Raw genomic sequence first — 19,629 nt, forward strand, 5'->3', positions numbered from 1 at the left:
TGTCAGTACCTTTCACATGTTTGATTTTTAAGTCATATTCTTGCAATATCAGACTCCAATTTAATAACCTTCTATTCTTATCCTTCATCTTAGTTAGAAACATCAATGGATTATGATTCTTGTAAACCACAGGTGGTATCTGGGCAGGAACAAACATAAACCTCAAAATGTTGTAAGGCCAGAATAAGTGCTAACAATTCTTTTTCAGCAGTGGAGTAATTTTTCTGGTGTGCATTAAATTTCTTTGAGAAGTAAGCTACTGGATGCTCAATGTCATCCACACCCTTCTGTAACTGTACTGCCCCAGCAGCTTCGTCACTAGCGCCTGTTGCTATCGAGAATGGTTTTGAAAGATCAGGTGCTTTGAGCACAGGATGATAACACAGGATGGTTTTCAGATGTTCAAATGCCTTCGAGCAAAGATCACTCCATACAAATCTTTCACTCTTCTCGAGGAGTTTTGTTAGGGGGAGAGTGACGTCAGCAATGTTCCTACAAAATTTACAATAATACCCAACCGTTCCTAAATACCTTCTCAAAGCTTTCTTGCCGGTCGGAACAGGAACCTCAGCAATAGCTTGAACCTTGGCCTCTACAGGAGCCAGTTGACCCTGGCCTACTACATAGCCCAGATATGTAACGGCGGCATGGCCAAACTCACTTTTAGCGAGGTTCACAGTAAGATTGGCCTTGGAAAGTCTGTCAAACAGTTTTTCTACCTCTGCAATATGCTCTTCCCACATGTCATTCCATACAACCAGATCATCAATATAAGCCCCACTGTTTTCTAAACCTCTAATAACAGAATTGATCATTAGAAAACCACAGAACCATAGAAACTACAGCACAGAAACAGGCCCTTTGGCCCTTCTTGGCTGTGCCGAACCATTTTCTGCCTAGTCCCACTGACCTGCACACGGACCATATCCCTCCATAAACCTCCCATCCATGTATCTGTCCAATTTATTCTTAAATGTTAAAAAAAGAACCCACATTTACCACCTCGTCTGGCAGCTCATTCCAAACTCCCACCACCCTCTGTGTGAAGAAACCCCCCCTAATGTTCCCCCTAAACTTTTCCCCCCTCACCCTTAACCCATGTCCTCTGGTTTTTTTCTCCCCTTGCCTCAGTGGAAAAAGCCTGCTTGCATTCACTCTATCTATATCCATCGTAATTTTATATACCCCTATCAAATCTCCCCTCATTCTTCTACGCTCCAGGGAATAAAGTCCCAACCTATTCAACCTTTCTCTGTAACTGAGTTTCTCAAGTCCTGGCAACATCCTTGTAAACCTTCTCTGCACTCTTTCAACCTTATTTATATCCTTCCTGTAATTTCGTGACCAAAACTGAACACAATACTCCAGATTCGGCCTCACCAATGCCTTATACAACCTCATCATAACATTCCAGCTCTTATACTCAATACTACGATTAATAAAGGCCAATGTACCAAAAGCTCTCTTTACGACCCTATCTACCTGTGACGCCACTTTTAGGGAATTTTGTATCTGTATTCCCAGATCCCTCTGTTCCACTGCACTCCTCAGTGCCTTACCATTAACCCTGTATGTTCTACGTTGGTTTGTCCTTCCAACATGTAATACCTCACACTTGTTAGTATTTAACTCCATCTGCCATTTTTCAGCCCATTTTTCCAGCTGGTCCAAATTCCTCTGCAGGCTCTGAAAACCTTCCTCACTGTCTACTACACCTCCAATCTTTGCATCATCAGCAAACTTGCTGATCCAATTTACTACATTATCATCCACATCATTGATATAGATGACAAATAACAATGGACCCAGCACTGATCCCTGTGGCACACCACTAGTCACAGGCCTCCACTCAGAGAAGCAATTCTCTACCACCACTCTCTGGCTTCTTCCATCGAGCCAATGTCCAATCCAATTTACCACCTCTCCATGTATACCTAGCAACTGAATTTTCCTAACTAACCTCCCATGCGGGACCTTGTCAAAGGCCTTACTGAAGTCCATGTAGACAATATCCACTGCCTTCCCTTCATCCACTTTCCTGGTAACCTCCTCGAAAAACTCCCAACAGATTGGTCAAACATGACCTACCACGCACAAAGCCATGTTGACTCTCCCTAATAAGCCCCTGTCTATCCAAATGCTTGTAGATTCTGTCTCTTAGTACTCCCTCCAATAACTTACCTACTACTGACGTTAAACTCACCGGCCTATAATTTCCCGGATTACTTTTCGATTCTTTTTTAAACAACGGAACAACATGAGCCACTCTCCAATCCTCCGGCACTTCACCCGTAGACAGCGACATTTTAAATATTTCTGCCAGGGCCCCCTCAATTTCAACCCTAGTCTCCTTCAAGGTCCGAGGGAACACTCTGTCAGGCCCTGGGGATTTATCCACTTTAATTTTCCTCAAGACAGCAAGCACCTCCTTCTTTTCAATCTGTACAGGTTCCATGGTCTCACTACTTGATTCCCTCAAATCCATAGACTTCATGCCAGTTTCCTTAGTAAATACAGACGCAAAAAACCTATTTAAGGTCTCCCCCATTTCCTTTGGTTCTGCACGTAGCCGACCACTCTGATCTTCAAGAGGACCAATTTTATCTCTTATAATCCTTTTGCTCTTAATATACCCGTAAAAGCTCTTTGGATTATCCTTCACTTTGACTGCCAAGGCAACCTCATGTCTTCTTTTTGCCCTCCTGATTTCTTTCTTAAGTATATTCTTGCACTTCTTATACTCCTCAAGCACCTGATTTACCCCTTGTTTCCTATACATTTCATACAACTCCCTCTTCTTCTTTATCAGAGTTGCAATATCCCTTGAGAACCAAGGTTCCTTATTCCTATTCAATTTGCCTTTAATCCTGACAGGAACATACAAACTCTGCACTCTCAAAATTTCCCCTTTGAAGGCTTCCCACCTACCAATCACATCTTTGCCAGAGAACAACCTGTCCCAATCCACACTTTTTAGATCCTTTCTCATTTCTTCAAATTTGGCCTTCTTCCAGTTCAGAACCTCAACCCTAGGACCAGATCTATCCTTGTCTATAATCAAATTGAATCTAATGGTGTTATGATCACTGGAACCAAAGTGCTCCCCTACACAGACTTCTGTCACTTGCCCTAATTCGTTTCCTAACAGGAGATCCAATATTGCATCCCCTCTAGTTGAAATGTCCCTGGAGCATTTTTCATCCCGAAGGGCAAAACATTATATTCATACAACCCTACAGATGTGACAAATGCTGAGATTTCTCTGCCCTGTTGGTCAAAGGAACACACCAATATCCTTTTAACAGATCAATTTTTGTGAGGTATTTAGCCTTTCCCACTTTGTCAATACAGTCATCCACTCTTGGGATAGGATAAGCATCTGTCTTGGTTCCTGTAGTCAGTACAGAATCTCATGCTACTGTCCGGCTTTGGGACAAGGACACAAGGTAATGTCCAGTCTGAGGTAGATTGCCTAATGATACCAGTTGATAGCATGTAGCTAATTTCTTTTTCAACCCCTTTGCGTTTCTCAAAGTTCATTCCGTAAGGATGTTGTTTTATGGACTGGTTTGAATTTATAATGATGTCATGCACTACACCTGTGCACCGTCTTGGAATGTCAGGAAATAAATCTTTATGTTTGTTAATTAGTTCCTGCAATTTCTCTCTCTGTGCAGGCTCTAGATGACAAACCTTACCAGTAAGGTCTTTCAAAATAGTGGAATTCTCAAGTCTTGTTGATACAATACTCAGTTTGGTAAAATGATTTTGTCCCTCATTATCAAATTCCTCAGCCCCACTTGTTTTCATAACCGTACTTATTGGTACCACCTCAGAATCATGATAATTCTTCAGCATATTTATGTGCACTAATTGGGTCACCTTCCTTCTGTCGGGAATTTCAATAACATAATTCAAAGAATCAATTTTCTTAATTATGTGGTATGGTCCATAGAATTGTGCTTGGAGGGGGTTGGTCACAAGAGGGAACAGCACCAGCACTTTACTTCCAAACTCAAACAACTGCTCCCTCGCTCTCTTATCAAACCAATGTTTCATTTTAATTTGAGCATTTTGCAGATTCTTCTTGGCAAAGTCACAAGCTTTGTTAAGTCTTTCACAAAATTTTAAAACATAATCTAACACGCTGACACACACTTTTGGGTCAGACCATTGCTTCCTGAGCAAGATCAGAGGTCCTTTGGGCCTATGGCCGAAAATGAGCTCAAATGGGCTGAACCCCAGGGTCTCTTGAATGGTGTCTCTCACAGCAAGAAGTAATAAGTGTATTCCTTCATCGCAGTCCCTGTCATTCTCATAACAGTAGGTTTTAATCATGGTCTTTAAAGTGGAATGAAACCGCTCCAAAGCCCCTTGAGACTCCAGGTAGTAGGCAGAATTTGTTTAACCCTCAGCTCAGAAACTATCTGCTGGAATGTTCTTGAAGTAAAGTTACTACCCTGATCAGATTGAATTTCTTTAGACAAACCTACCAGTATGAAAAACTTGCTGAGTGCCTTTATCACAGTCTTGGCCTGCATGTTTCTGAGAGACATGGCTTCAGGGAACCCAGATGCAGCACACATAATTGTTAACTAGTACTGATGACCAGCTGCAGTCTTCGGCAATGGGCCGACACAATCCACTATGACCCTAGAAAAAGGTTCACCAAAAGCAAATCCCAAGTGGTGCATTTGGGATGGCCTGGTTAGATTTTCCCACCACCGGCACATATGACACCCTCTGCAGTAATTGGCAATATCTTTCCTCATGTTAGGCCAATAAAATTCCTTTATAATCCTGTGCACTGTCTTCTTTACTCCAAAATGTCCCCCTAAAGGCATCTTGTGGGCCAAGTTTAAAATTTCAGCCCTGTAAACCTTTGGAACCACCACCTGGTGCACAATAGCCCAAACCTCACTTGCAGGCACAGTGGCTGGTCTCCACTTCCTCATCAACATCCCATCTTTAAGGTAATATCCCACTGTCTCTTTCTGAATTTCATCCTCAGAGACAGCTGTCTCTTTTAAAGCCACAATTTCAGGATCTTTATTCTGTTCCTCTATAAATTCCTTCCTCGATAAGGACAAGTCTTTCCCTTCCTCCTTACTCTCCTCAGCCTTACTACCCTCCAAGTCTTGTTGGTATAGGGACGGTAGGAAAGTCTTGGATAAATCAACATGGGCATCAGCAGCCTTCCTGGACAGGCTTCAGGTCACTGCACATGCGGGATACATATCAGCATCAATGGGCAGGTCCCAGCAGCAGCAGGCTTACTTGTGAGCTGAACTGCTGGGTAAATATCTCCACCTGCAAGGTCATTACCTAGTAAGACATCAACATTGTCTATCGGTAGTTCAGATCGTACCCCTATTGTGACTGGTCTGGATACCAAGTCGCATTCCCAAATTATCTTATGCAAAGGCACGCCCTCAGTTCCCTGTCCAATGCCCTTGATAATATTTACTTCCCCAGTCTCCGTCTCAGCATCAAATTCCAAAACACTCTTTAATATTAGTGACTGAAAAGCCCCAGTATCTCTCCAGATTCACACTGGAACTGGGGATGACTCCTCCTTCACAGACACAAACCCATTTGAAATAAATCTCTCAAGTCCCTCTTGAACTTGATGTGTGTGTGTGTGTGTGTGTGTGTGTGTGTGTGCGCGCGCACGCGCATCTGTCAATGGGTGCCATGCTGAAGCAATTCGGCACTTGAAAGCCAAAAAACAGTAGAGACTTGACTGATGTACTGTTAAACTGCCCTCACTTGATGACTACAGATAAAGAGAATTTGTTCTCCATCACTGCTGCCTGACTTCAATAAACATTTGCTGCTTGACATCCCATGGTATTATTCACAAAGTACCAGTGGATTACAATTGAGGTATCTCATTTTCTTATAGCTGCCAGCCTTTTTGGTCCTGTGAAATGGAACTCAGAAAGGAAAAGTGAACACTAATACACAGCAAGATATCTGGCCACTCAATGATACATCTAGTGTAGCTCAAAATTCAAAATAATCTAAACTCAAAATAAGTAAATGTCACCATATACTATCCTGTGATTCATTTTCTTGCACTCACAGTGGTACAAGGAAATACTATAGAATCAGTGAAAAACCTCTCACAAAGATTGACAAACAACCAATGTGCAAAAAAAGACCAACTTTGCAAATACGAAAAGATGCAATAATAATACTATTAAAATAGTAACTAAATAACTCCGAGAACAGGATTTATAGAGTCCTTGAAAGTGAGTGCTACAAAACCAAGCCAGAACTTAATCACATTCAGCATAAGGATATGAAAAATAAGAAAAGGCGTAGGTCATACACTAATGACACTGTCCATCATTCAACTAGATCTACCTCAACAATTTCTTGTCATATTCCCCTTTATCCCAAAATGTCTTGATTCCCCTAGAGTTCAACAATCCATCTATCTCAGGCTTAAATATGCTTAAAGATGGAACATTCACAATTTGCTAGTGTAAAGAATTCAGAGCCTTCTGTTTTACCCTTTCAAAAATCTGACTTCATGCTGGTTCTAAAGTCTCTATACAGAGTAAAACTGCCCTTCGGCATCTGTCCGGATACAATGTATAAACTTACTGTTTTCTGCTTGCTTGAAGTATAAAGCAGTAACTTCACACTTCATGTTGAACAAAATCACAGATTTGTTATAGAATATAGAACATAGAACATTACAGCACAGTACAGGCCCTTCAGCCCACAATGTTGTGCCAACCTTTTAACCTACGCCAAGATCAATCTAACCCTTCCCTCCCACATACCCCTCCATTTTTCTTTCATCCATGTGCCTATCTAAGAGTTTCTTAGATGTTCCTAATATATCTGCCTGTACCATTACCCCAGCCACCCTCTGTGTAAAAATCCTACCTCTGACATCACCCCAGTACATTCCTCCAAACTCCATGAAGTTATACATCCTCATATTAGCCATTTCCACTCTAGGAAAACGTTCCTGGCTCTCCACTCAATCTAAGCCTGTTATCATTTTTGTACACCTTTCTCAAGTCATCTCTCACCCTCCTCCTCCCCAAAGAGAAGAGCCCCAGCTGACTCAACCTATTCTCATTAAGGAATGCTGGGAAATCTCTTCCGCACCCTCGCTAAAGCTTCCACATCCTTCCTATAATGAGGAGACTAGAACAGAACACAATACTCCAAGTGTGGTCTTAACAGAGGTTTAGAGAGTGGCAGCATTACCTCATGGCTCTTGAACTTAACTAATGAAGGCCAACACACCACACACCTTCTAAACTGCCCCATCAGCTTGCACCGCGACTTTCAGAGATCTATGGACGTGAACTCCAAGATTTTTCTGTTCCTCCAGACTGTTAAAAATCCTGCCAGTAACTCTATAGTCTACTATCAAGTTTGACTTTCCAAAATGAATAGATTGGATGTGGTCTATTCAGCTCACTGAAGGCCCACTTGCTCTTTCTGAGAGCAATCTGGTCAGTGTCTTTGGTCTGCAATTTGTCTGTAGTCCTATTATCTTCCTCAAGCATTTATCTACACTCAGTAGACACTTTAATAGGTACCTCCTGTATATTTGTGGTCTTCTGCCTCTGTAGCCCATCCACTTCAAGATTCGACGTGTTGCGCGTTCAGAAATGCTCTTCTGAACAATACTGTTGTAATGTGTGATTACTTAAGTTACCATTGGTTTCCTGTCAGCTTGTACCAGACTGGCCATTCTCCTCTGCCCTCTCATTCAGACCTTTCAGATTCTCTAGCACCTTCTCCTTAGTAATAACAACTGCACCCTCTGCTCTCACTTTTGCCCCTTAACACTCTCAAATCTCTGGGGTATTGCTGGTGTCCTCCACAGGGAAGACTGACACAAAATACTCTCTCATTAACAAGGCATTTTCGCCCACAGAATTGCTGCCTACTGGAAGTTTTTTTTTGTTTTTTTGCACAATTTTCTGTAAACTCTAGAGACGGCTGTGCATGAAAAGGTGATCAGCTCAAACCACCTCATCTAGCACCAACAATCATGCCATGGTCAAAGTCACTTAGATGATATTTCTTCCCCAATCTGATGTTTGGTCTGAACAACAACTGAACCATGTTTGCATGTTTTTATGCATTGAACTGAGGCTACATGGTTGGCTGATTGCAGTAAAGAGCAGGTGTAAAGTGGTAACTGAGTATATCTCCCTTGTGAGAGGGATGAATGAATTTGCTTCAACCACTTTGGCAAGCAGTGATTTTCAGACCATGACACTCTCACTGTGTTGAAAAGCTTTTCCCTTATTTCATCACTTGCCCTTTAGCTAACTACTTTAAGTCTGTCTCCTCTGGCTTTTGACCTTTCTGTCATAGAAACAAATTGCCCTTTTTCATTCTATTTGACCCTCTATGATTTTGGCCTTTGTCAAATTTTCTCTTAATCGGGGAAATCAATTTCAGCATCTCAAGTGCAGCCACAGACCTAAAGTCTTTCATCACCAGAACATTCCACTAAATCTCTCCTGCCTTCTCTCTGGGGCCTCCACAAACTTTTCGTCATCTCTCATTACACTAAACTCAGAAAAATCACATGTAGCCCCCTGGTAAGCCTCAGGGTCACTCAGCTCGCTTCCGTCTAGGGGGAGCAGCCTTCGGCCCCGCCAAACTGGGTAATCAAGTTTGTGTAGATGCTGTGTGATGTACCCCACCCCACCAAATAACAGACAGCACACCATATGCAATTAAATGATTACACTTTATAGATCTTGCTGGAACTATGTAATTAATAGAGATACAATATAAAAGGGAAGTAAAAGGTGCCAGACTTATCAAAGTTCAACCACTTCATGCACAACCATTGGAGCTCAATTAACAGAGTCTTCTTTTCACCATTTGATCCCCTCCAACCTCCTCGACCCACCGCCTGGGACCAACCATGGTGGTCGACCAGAGCGCGTCCAGCACATCCTTCCTCTTCAGTTCTCCTCCCAAAAAGCCCTGGGCCTTGGACTCCCTCATAGGTCCGATTCGCGCCCAGCTTACAGCATTGCATCTCCTCTCTCTGTCCCCATCGCGCCTTCTGCCCAAAGCCCCTGAAAACAATAGCTTACAGACACACATGAAAGAATAACATCTATCCCAATTGGTTAGCAAATGAATACAATTCTCGTTATCAGTAATTATCACCCAAGCATGCTGCTATAGGGAACCACTGTCTCAGCAGTTAACAGTACCGAGAAGCCATTTTATTATAACATAACAAAGAAGCCATTTTATTATAACATAACAAAGAAGCCATTTTATTATAACATAACAAAGAAGCCATTTTATTAGCCTTCGCAGTAACATAAAAGAAGAAACCCCTTGCACACATTATACTCAATCACTTTTATATTTTCCAATTTTTTTAAAAGCACAAAGCATTGTGGGAGGTTTGAAGCTGTGAAGGTTGCTATATAAATGAAAACCTTTCTTTTGCAGGGATGCATATTCATCCCAGAAATCAATCTGATGAAACATCAGTGTAAACCCTCCATGATTAGTATACCCTTCTATCAATAATGAAGCTAAGAGCATGATATATGTTCACTAAATGCAGTAATATAAGAGTTATTTATTTATCCATATGAAATTTGAAGGTGATATAACAGTAACTTGGAATGAAAGAGTGAGAGTATACCTTTTATTTATACTCAAGCTCTATTGAAGTAATCTCTCTGTGGATGAGAAGAAGATATAGTTTGTGGGTCCATGGTTCAGTCCTGACCTTGGGGAGTCTACACGCTCTACTTTACCATAGATTTTATCAGCATGCTCTGTTTTGCTCCCATATCTCAAAGGTATGGTGGTAGTAGGTGCATTGATGAACATAATATGGTATGGTGGAGTAGACTGTTAACATTGCCTTGAAGGTTTTGTTGCTTGCCCAGTGCCATGTTTCATAAGATCTCCTCGTGAATGGGGTGGGACTTGAAGTGGAAGGGGAAGGAAGGGGGTACATCGGTGCCTGGATGTCATTTGGAGTTTGAGGAGATTTGATATGCCACCAAAGACTTGCAAATTTCTACAGATGCACTGTGGAAAGCATTCAAACTGGTTGTATCACTATCTGGTATGGAGGGGCAACTGCACAGGATCAGATTACACTGCAGAGGTTTGTAAAACAGGCAGCTACGTTATGGGCACTTGCTTCCCCACTATCTTCACAAGGCAATGTCTCCAAAAGGCATCATCCATCATTAAGGACCCTCCACTCCCCTCCAATCACCCAGGCCATGCTCTCTTCTTATTGCTGCCATCAGAGAGGAGGTACAAGAGCTTGCATACGCACTCTTAACGTTTAAACAACAGCTTCTTCCCCTCTGCCATCATGCATTATGAAAGGAGAAGGATGCACAAGCATAACAGTGTACCTGCAAATAGTACCAGAGAAAAAAAGCCTGAAATGAAGACAAAATTAAAGACACTGTGACTGCATCCATACAGCTTTACAAAGAAATTAATAAGAGCTGAGTAATAAATGAGTAAGAGATGCTCGCCATTATGGAGGCATGATTGCAAGGTGACTATGATAGAGTGAGCTGAGTGAGCTTTTGAAAAAGTCCACTTGCCGACAGAACCCACCCAACAAACTGCCTTTTCCAAAATATCCCTTCTGGAAAGTGCTATAAGGTTATTAAAACAAAGACTTCTTGCCTTCTTAAAAGTTTTTTTGTCCTGCTAGGCAGTTAATCTGATCAATTGTTCTAGTAAACCCCCCACCCCCTCTATCTATTACCTCAGTCACTGTACTGTAAACACTTTAAACCAGTTTTTATAAATCACATTTTATTCCATATCTGTACTTCTAACTTTATTTTTATATACCATGGATACCAATTAATTGGGACATTGGTTAATCGCTTATTTGGGGTAACTCCAACAGAACATAAACTAATCAAGAAAATAACCAGAATTCCCTTCATTTATTTGGGACATTATGCTGCTTAATTGGGACAGGAGACTGTTGCTGAAAAGTTTCTAACTACCTATTAGACATTACGGAGTGAACAGATTTTAAGTAGTATCATTTGCGTAAGCTCCATTTAGGCTGATGGACATCGATTCAAAAAGCAGTGATTTTTGATCCATTTATTTTTTATTTTTACTATATGCAGGAAGGCAATGAAGGCAGTCCATCATCTGCATTAGGTGTTTGTGCTGATTTTGTACATTTATAGTCAATCAAAAGAATGCCAGATGGATTCCTTCATCTATACCTATTAGGAACTAATATGCAGTTTAATCAAACTGTAGTCATATTGGTAGTGTTCTAATTTGTTCTATATTTCATTTAAATGCATAACTTGTTTCTCAGTTAAACAGTAGTTTGCCTTTAGTATACCTTTTAACTATTTCCATGAAACTTCAACTAATCGCGACAGCCTCTTAATTGGGCCAAAATGTTCTGCTACTGATGTGTCCCAATTAATCGGAATCCACTGTAACTCTTTATTCTGTATAATTGTTGAATTTTGTCAATTTTTGCTGCATGTTGTCGATTTTTATTGCATGTCGTGCCAACACACCACAGCAAATTGCGGATACATTTAAATGTACATGGCAAATTCAATCCATCCTTGAGTTGATGATTAGGAATTATGTCTTCCTGGGTACCTGGCTTTACTGAAGGATAGGTGGAATGGAAAAGGAGGTGGGATAGTTCTATTATTAAAGAATAAGATCGAACTAGTGAAGAAAACTGATCTGAGCTCAGATGATACCCCTGTAAATTTACTTTGATGAGAACAAAACAAAGAATGACTTAACAACTGAAGAGAGGGAGAGAAATTAGATATTGAGAATAAATTAGCAAGAAATATAAAAACAGACAGTAACTGATTATACAATTATAAACAAAAGAAGAAATAAGTTAATTTAACCATAATCCTTTACAGCAGGTTAATGGTAGGAGCCCATGGCATTAAGAAGTTTGGAAACCCCTGCTTTAGAGGATGACAGTGAAATTACTAATAGAAAATATTTTTTGAGAGAATTTTGTGAGAGGAGGAGGCGAGATATGTGTGAGCAGTGGAGATGGGGAGTCAAGGGACTTGAACAAAGTGGGAAACAGAACAGAGAGTGTTGGCATGGGATGACATATGGAAATGTACATCTTTCCAACTCCAGTTCTTACTGAGGGCTATGTACAATGTATTACCAACTCCAACAAACTTGCGGAACTGGGGAATAACAGAAGACCCAATGTGCCATCTGTTCCAGAAACCAGCCAACCTAGAGCATATTCTTTCTTCATGCCAGGTTGTCCTTTTCCAGGGACGGTACAGATGGAAACATGACCAGGTTTTGAGAGCACTCGCCCACACTTTGGAGACAGAGAGGAAAAAGGACCACAAAAAGGACAGCCAACCAAACTTCATCAACTTCATCAGGACCGGGGAACATGCTGCAGCAACAAACAAGCGTAGAGACGGTATCCTGAGCATGGCAAAGGACTGGGAGATGAAGGTCGAGCTTGGAAAGAACCTGGCGTTCCCACCAATAGTAGAGACCACACTTCGACCAGAGAGTGAAAAGAAGCTCGTAGTGATAGAGCTAACAGTACCACGGGAGACCCGATGCCAAGAGGCTCACGAGAGGAGGCTTGCGTGGTACGAAGACCTGGTGGTGGGCTGCCGGCCGCAAGGCTGGCAGAGGTGGAACTTTCCTGTCGAAGTGGGGGCAAGAGGATTTCCGGCCATGTCATGCTGGAAGATGATGGCAGCTTTAGGGATGCAAGGGAGAACCAGGAAGAGAGCCATTAACACCATGGCCCAAGCAGCAGAGAGAGCGGCCAGTTGGCTTTGGCTGCAAAGGGACGGCAGTAGCTGGATGTCTGACCGCCGGTGGTAGAAGACTGACCACCTCTGCTGTCCCACCAGCCCGAGGATGTTCTGGTTAGGGGGTGAAACGTCTGAAGACGGATGGATCCGGCTGATGATTCAATGGCCCAGCAGCAGAAACATCACAGCTGTTTAAGGTAATAAAAAGAGCTAGCGTGCAATAATCTCAAAATGAAGATGTAAAAACCAAAGGAGGGGAGTAACTTAAAACAAGCATTGTCACTACAGTAAAAATATTGGGCAAACTAAAGGGGCTGAAAACTTACAAGTCTCCTTGCAAATGATGGCTGGCATCAAAGGGTCTCAAAGAAGAGGCTGCCTGGATAGTGGATGCTTTGGTTATGATCTTCCAAAGTTCCCTGGACCTTGGAAAAATCCTAGCCAGTCAAGAAAAATCATAAATGTAATCCTTCAATTTGAGCAAAGGATGAAATGGACAGCAAGAAGCTGAAGATCAGGCAGATCTGCCATCAGAAAATGTGAAAGCTATTGTTAAGGAAACAACAGCTGGAGCTTTAGAAAGTCATAATAAAAACAGGGTTTTCAAGAGAGAAAAATCAGTTTGGCATTTTTAAATGAGTTTTTCTGAGATTGGAACCAGTATATATGATGTATTTTGATTTCCAAAAGGCATTTGATAAAAAATATGAACTTATGAAGTTCAGGTAATATATTAAGATTGATATAGGTTTAGCTATCAGAAAGCAGAGTTGTGATTAAAGTAATTTTCATGTTGGCAACCTGTAAATGCGATCACAAGAATCAATATCGCCCAGATCAGACTACTTACAATATACATTCATGACTTGATTGAAGGAACTGAATTTATCATAGCTGTGTTTACCAATGATACAAAGATAGCAGGGAATGCTGGCTGCTGTCATGACTGAAACACACAAGTGAAGTGTGCAGTGAAAACTGGTGTTTAGGAAAGAAAATGGGATGCTGCCTTCAACAACAAGGGGGCTGTGTACAGTTCTGGTGTCCTCTTCTAAGGAGTAATGGTTTGCATTAAAGGCCTTTCAGACAAGATCCACTGGGTTGAATTCTAGTTTAAAATTCAACTTCAAAGAAAATTTATTACCCAAATATGTATATCTTATCATATTCTACCTCAAGATTCATAGTAGAATGAAGAAATACAATGGAATCAGTGAAAAACCACACACAAAGACTGACAAACAACTAATGTACAAAAGAAGACAAACTATGCAAATAAAAAAGTAAGTAAATAAGTAAATAGATGAACAGATAGATAGAGAGATAGATATATAAACAAATGATACTGAGAACATGAATTGTAGGGGCTTTGAAAGTGAGTCCATCGTCTGTGCAGAGTTGAAGTGAGTGAAGTTATCCATGCTGGTTCAGGAACCTGATGGTTGAAGGGTAATAACTGTCACTAAACCTAGTGGTGTGGGATGTAAGGGTCCTGTACCTTCTTCCTGATGGTAGCAACGAGAACAGAGCATGCTCTGGATGGTGGATATCCTTCATGGTGGATGCTGATTTCTTGTGGCAGCACTCCTTGAGATTTCTGAGATAAGGAGAGTAATTCATGATTTATAATTAAACAAATTGACCCTATCATCACTGCAGTTAAGAAAAATACTATTGAAATATTTAAGAACAATAGGGCTGACTCGAATGATTCTTCAGTGAAGTTTCTTCTGTAATAAAGATAAGGTGAAGAGCAGATCAATACATGAAATTATTGAATAGTAGATAAGATAAAACTTTATTTATCCCGAAGGAAATTATTGTTGCAAGGTTGCTCAGTCAGAACATATACTTTAAAATACAAAATATAAGCATTGAGGTATAAAAAAGAATACAAAACTTGCATTAAAAAGTAACAGTGCAAAATACAAATGTGCAATGAAACCATATACTTAAATACTTAAGGAGGAGGAGTTATAGAATCCTATAACCACAGGGAGAAAGGATCTCCTGTGGCGTTCAGTGCTGTACCTTGGTCGAATCAGTCTGTTACTAAAGGTGCCCCTCTGTTTGTCCAGTATGTCATGGAGGGGGTGAGAGGGATTGTCCATAAACCTCAAAGGGTGAGCTAAGTGACTTTGGCCATAGCATGAATGTTGGTGTCAGGCAGGGTCGTTTAAGTACCATAGAACTGCCAATCTGCTGAGATTTTCACACACAACAGCCTCTAGATTTTGCAGAGAATGGTGTGAGAAACAGAAAAAATCCACTGTGCGGCAGTTCTGTGGGTGAAAATACCTTGTTAGTGAGAGAGGTCAGAGGAGAATGGCCAGACTGGTTCAAGCCGACAGGAAAGTGACAGTAACTTCAATAACAACAGTGGTATGCAGAAACAGGAAAACCATCTATCAAGGCTGCAGTTAACTCCCAATGCATTGAAGTTTGTGGTCCAGAGCAGGCGGCTAAGTCCTGCTCAAAGACCTGTCCTCTTAAAGTGTACTCTCAGGACCAGTGTGAAAAGTAACAGTAACTCAAATAACCATATATTACAACAGAGGTGTGCAGAAGACCATGTCTGAATGTACAACTAATCTAACCTTGTAGTGGATGAGCTACAGCAATAGCAGACTACAAACGTACACTCAGTGGCCACTTTATGACCTGAGGTACCTCATAAAGAGGCTACTGAGTGTATGCCACTCAGTCCCTTGTCTAAATTTTTTAAATGCTATTGTGAAGCACTGATCCTTGTGGCAATCTAGTTATAGCCTGCCATCAGAAAAATGGTTATTTATTTCTAGGCATTGTGTATTTAACTATTGATTAATTCTCAATTTATGATAGATTTCCCTGAGGTGAATGAAGCCAACTTTGTGTAACTCCCTCTAGTCTTACTGCCCGTTACGCCACTGGTATTTAGGGCAGCAATGAAGTTTCTCCATCTCTGTCTGTCCTTGGCTGTCTTCTCGATTGCACGCCAGGTGTGGTTCAGGGTCCTCATTTCTGCCTCTATAGTACTGTGCCAAGTTGTCTTTGGTCTCCGGTGTTTCCTGTTCTCTTCAGGGCTCCAGTGAAGTGCTGTCTTGATGATGGAGTTGGCTCCTCTTCTCATCACATGCCCAATCCATCTCCAACATTTCCTCAAGATGATCGTGGCCACACCCTCTTGGTGACACTGAAGGAGTAGGGCATGGTTGGAGATGTTTCTTGGCCAGAAAATATGAAGGATCTTCTGGAACTCATGGTGTGGAATGATGACAGCTTGGCAAGGTCAAGCGTCGGCACTGTGACCCGTACAAGAGTGTGGACAGGACAGAGCTTCACCTTGGTGTGGGCATTGGGCACTCTCCAGTATGACACCAAAAATCTCAATTTTCCAGATCTGCTGGTTCCTCCTCATTTACTGTTTGCATCTTCAAAACCAATAGCAGGCTTAACAGACATGATCTCCACCCACTTAATCACACTTTGATCACCTTGCACTAAAATGGACAGTTTTTTTTTGTTCTAGTGGTGTTCTTCTGGTAAAAGTTATGTATAATTCATGCTTAATTTATGCTTCTCTCTTATATGATGCCAAGTGCCTGTGATGCAGCTGCGCCTGCGCAAACATGTAATGCTGAGGCTTTATGCAGCATTCCTCCTGCTGCATTTGGAAAATTGTCAGCTAAGAACCGATATGCTGGCATTGGAGAGTGTCCAGAGGAGGTTCACGAGAATGGTCCCAAGAATGAAAGGGTTAACATGTAAGGAGTGTGTGATGGCTCTGGGCCTGTACTCTTTGGAGTTTAGAAGAATGAGGGGGGAATCTAATTGAAACCTATCGAATATTGAAAGGCCTAGATAGAGTAGACATGGAGGGGATGTCTCTTATAGAGGGAGAGTTTAGGACCTGAGGAATGTCTAGGATCAGAATAAAAGGACATCCCTTTAGAACAGAGATAAGGAAGAAATTGTTTAGCTAGAGGGTGATGAACTTGTGGAATTCATTACTGCAAATGGCTGTGGAAGCCATCTTCGGGCACCATGGTAGTGCAGTGTAGCACGCCGCTGTTACAGCACAGGGAGTTGGAGTTCAGAGCTTACTCCCAGCATCCTCTGTAAGGAATCGCTGAACATCCTCCCTGTGGAATCCAGCAGGTCAAGGCACCACCTACAGAGAAGAGCGAACAGTGGACATTTTGGGCCGACCACCGTTCATCAGGACAGGAAAAAAAGATGAGAAATTAGAGCTGAATTCCTCCAGCATTTTGTGTGTGCTGCTTGGATTTCCAGCAATTGTAGATTTTCTTGTCTCACGGAGGTATCAGTGTGTTTTCTCAGTGTGATTTCCTCCCACATCCAAAGATGTACTGGGTTGGTTCATTGGTTATTACACAATGTCACCTGATTGGGTTAGGGTTAAAGCAGGGTTGTCGGGGGTTGTTGGCTGGTGCAGTTCAAAGGGCCAGAGGGCCGATTCCACGGTCTCTAAATAAAAAATAAAATATTTACAGTGGAGGTTGGTAGGTTCTTGATTAGTAAGGACATCAAAAGTTATGGGGAGAAGGCAGGAGAATGGGTTAAGAGGAAAATTAAGAGGGAGATAACTCGGTGGGGTGAATAACCTAAATCTGCTCCTATGTCTTATTCCTATTTCAAAAGCACGGACTGGAGCATGTTCAGGGAGGCAGCTACCTATGATCAATACGTCTACCTTGATGGGTATGTGGGATCGGTGACTAGCTATATAGAACAATGCATTGAGGATGTTACTGTGATTAAACGCTACACTGCCAGCGCAAATTAGAAACCTTGGCTGACTGCAGAGGTTCAAGATTTAGGGATCGGGACGCTGCCTTCAGATCGGGGTAGAGGGGTGGCGTGGAGATAAGACAGATCTATGGCCAGTAGGAGCTGCATTTTCCCATGCCATCAGGAAGCCAAAGTGATAGTACTCATAGAAAATTCACAGCCAGCTTTGCGACACCAGGGACAATTAGCAAGTGGCATGTGGCAAGGTATTCGAACTATAACAGATTACAAGTCTACCTTACGTGCCAACGACAGTGGTGTCTGCCTTTCTGATGGGCTGAATGCCTTCTGTGCACAATTTGATGCAATGAGTGAAGTGACATTGAGGAAAGCCCCCTCTCCCGCTGAGGAACAGACACCCTGTCTGGCTGTAGTTGAGGTGAACAGGATCCTAGTCAGAGTAAACCCATGCAAAGCTGCGAGGCTGGGCAACATACCCGGTCACGTGCTGATGAACTGTACAGCCAAGCTAACAGAAGTCTTAACGGACATCTTTAACATTCTTTGCAACAGTCCACTGGTCTTGCAGGCTTCAAGGCAGCCACCATCATTTCGGTGCTCAAAGAGTGACGGTACTGGACTAAATGATTACTGCCCAGTGGTACCAACCAGAACAACCATGATGTGCTTTCAATGACTGGTAATGGATTGCATAAAATCCAGCTACATTGGATCCTTTCTAGTTTTCCTTCTCCCCAACCTGGCCCACCTGGAAAACAATGCTTTGTACACTCATCGACTTCAGCTCAGCATTTAACATGATCGTCCCTCAGAGGCTGATGGCTGATTGAGTCCTTGATGGGACTCAACACTCCTCTCTGTAACTCTTTGACTCATTCTCTCTTCGACTTCTTGACGGAAGGACACAGTCACTTTTTTTTAAATATAATTTTTATTGAGTTTTCAAAGTAAATACAAGAGAAAAAAATATCTACCCTCCCCCCTCCCCTTAATCCTCCCCGCTGATATATACTATTACCTAAAAAGAAAAGGAAAAAAAAGAGACAAAAAAAGAACCACCTGAATATTGGAAGGTTTCTGCATGCTTCATGGGATTAAAAATAAATTTAATATATATTTGTTACTTTCCCCAAGGAACCAAGATCTTTATCATATCTAAAACATTACTTAACTTCTCAACTCTCATAGTTCCCTGGGGAATCTCTTTGAACTTCACCATGTTGCTTCACCATGTTTCCCTCCCAATCATCCAGGCAAAAAAAAGAGATACAAAAACAGAAAAAACAAAATACCCCCCCACTAATGTTGTGAATGAAAAGATACACAACACTACCCCCCTCCATTTTGCGGGTCGTGTCTATTGCCACGTTTGCACACATGAATAACGTAGCGATTGGTCAGTGTTTCTTCCAGTTCCCTCGTAACAAAAAATTGTATATATATAAAAAAGAAATTAATGTCATTATTCCCAGCTAGTATTCTTCAAATTTTAACCTTTCTTCCCCTCCCTCATATAATTAATAATATATTTATATATTCATGCGCCTAAAAATCCAACAGGCCTATTCCTTAATCCAGTCTTCATCTTCAATCCATTTCGCTCCCCTGGGTTTGTTCTTGTATCTGGTGAATATTCAAAGAATCTCGCACAAACTCCTCCGCTTTCCGGTAATTGTCAAAAAATCTTTTTTCTCCACCAGTCAAAAAAATCTTCAAGGTTGCAGGATAGCACAATATAAATTGATAACCGTGATCCCATAGGGCTTTTTTCACTGAATTAAATTTCTTCCTTTTCTTCAAAAGTTCATAACTTATGTCAGGGTAGAAAATAATTTTCTTCCCTTCTATCATTAGTGGCCCTTTTCTCTTCTTGGCAGCTTGGGCAGCCGCCTGTAGAATCCTTTCTTTGTTTTGAAATCTTAAGAATTTTATTAAAATTGATCGTGGATATTGGTCACCTTGTGGTTTTGGTCTCAGAGCTCTATGTACCCGCTCAATTTTAATTGATTGGTCTTCCTCTTTCATTTGCAAGGTTTCCGGGATCCATCTTTGAAAAAATTCTATTGGATTA

The 19,629-nt window shown here is 41.5% G+C and overlaps 1 protein-coding gene across 2 annotated transcripts in view; it reads left to right on the top strand.

Moving 5' to 3' along the window:
• Window positions 1-19,629, top strand: part of LOC140199916 (coiled-coil domain-containing protein 102A-like) — a 649,450-nt gene that overhangs the window by 623,992 nt on the left and 5,829 nt on the right. The window lies entirely within an intron of this gene.

The sequence above is a fragment of the Mobula birostris genome, chromosome 1, assembly GCF_030028105.1.
Source record: "Mobula birostris isolate sMobBir1 chromosome 1, sMobBir1.hap1, whole genome shotgun sequence".
NCBI classification, from domain to species: Eukaryota; Metazoa; Chordata; class Chondrichthyes; order Myliobatiformes; family Myliobatidae; genus Mobula; species Mobula birostris.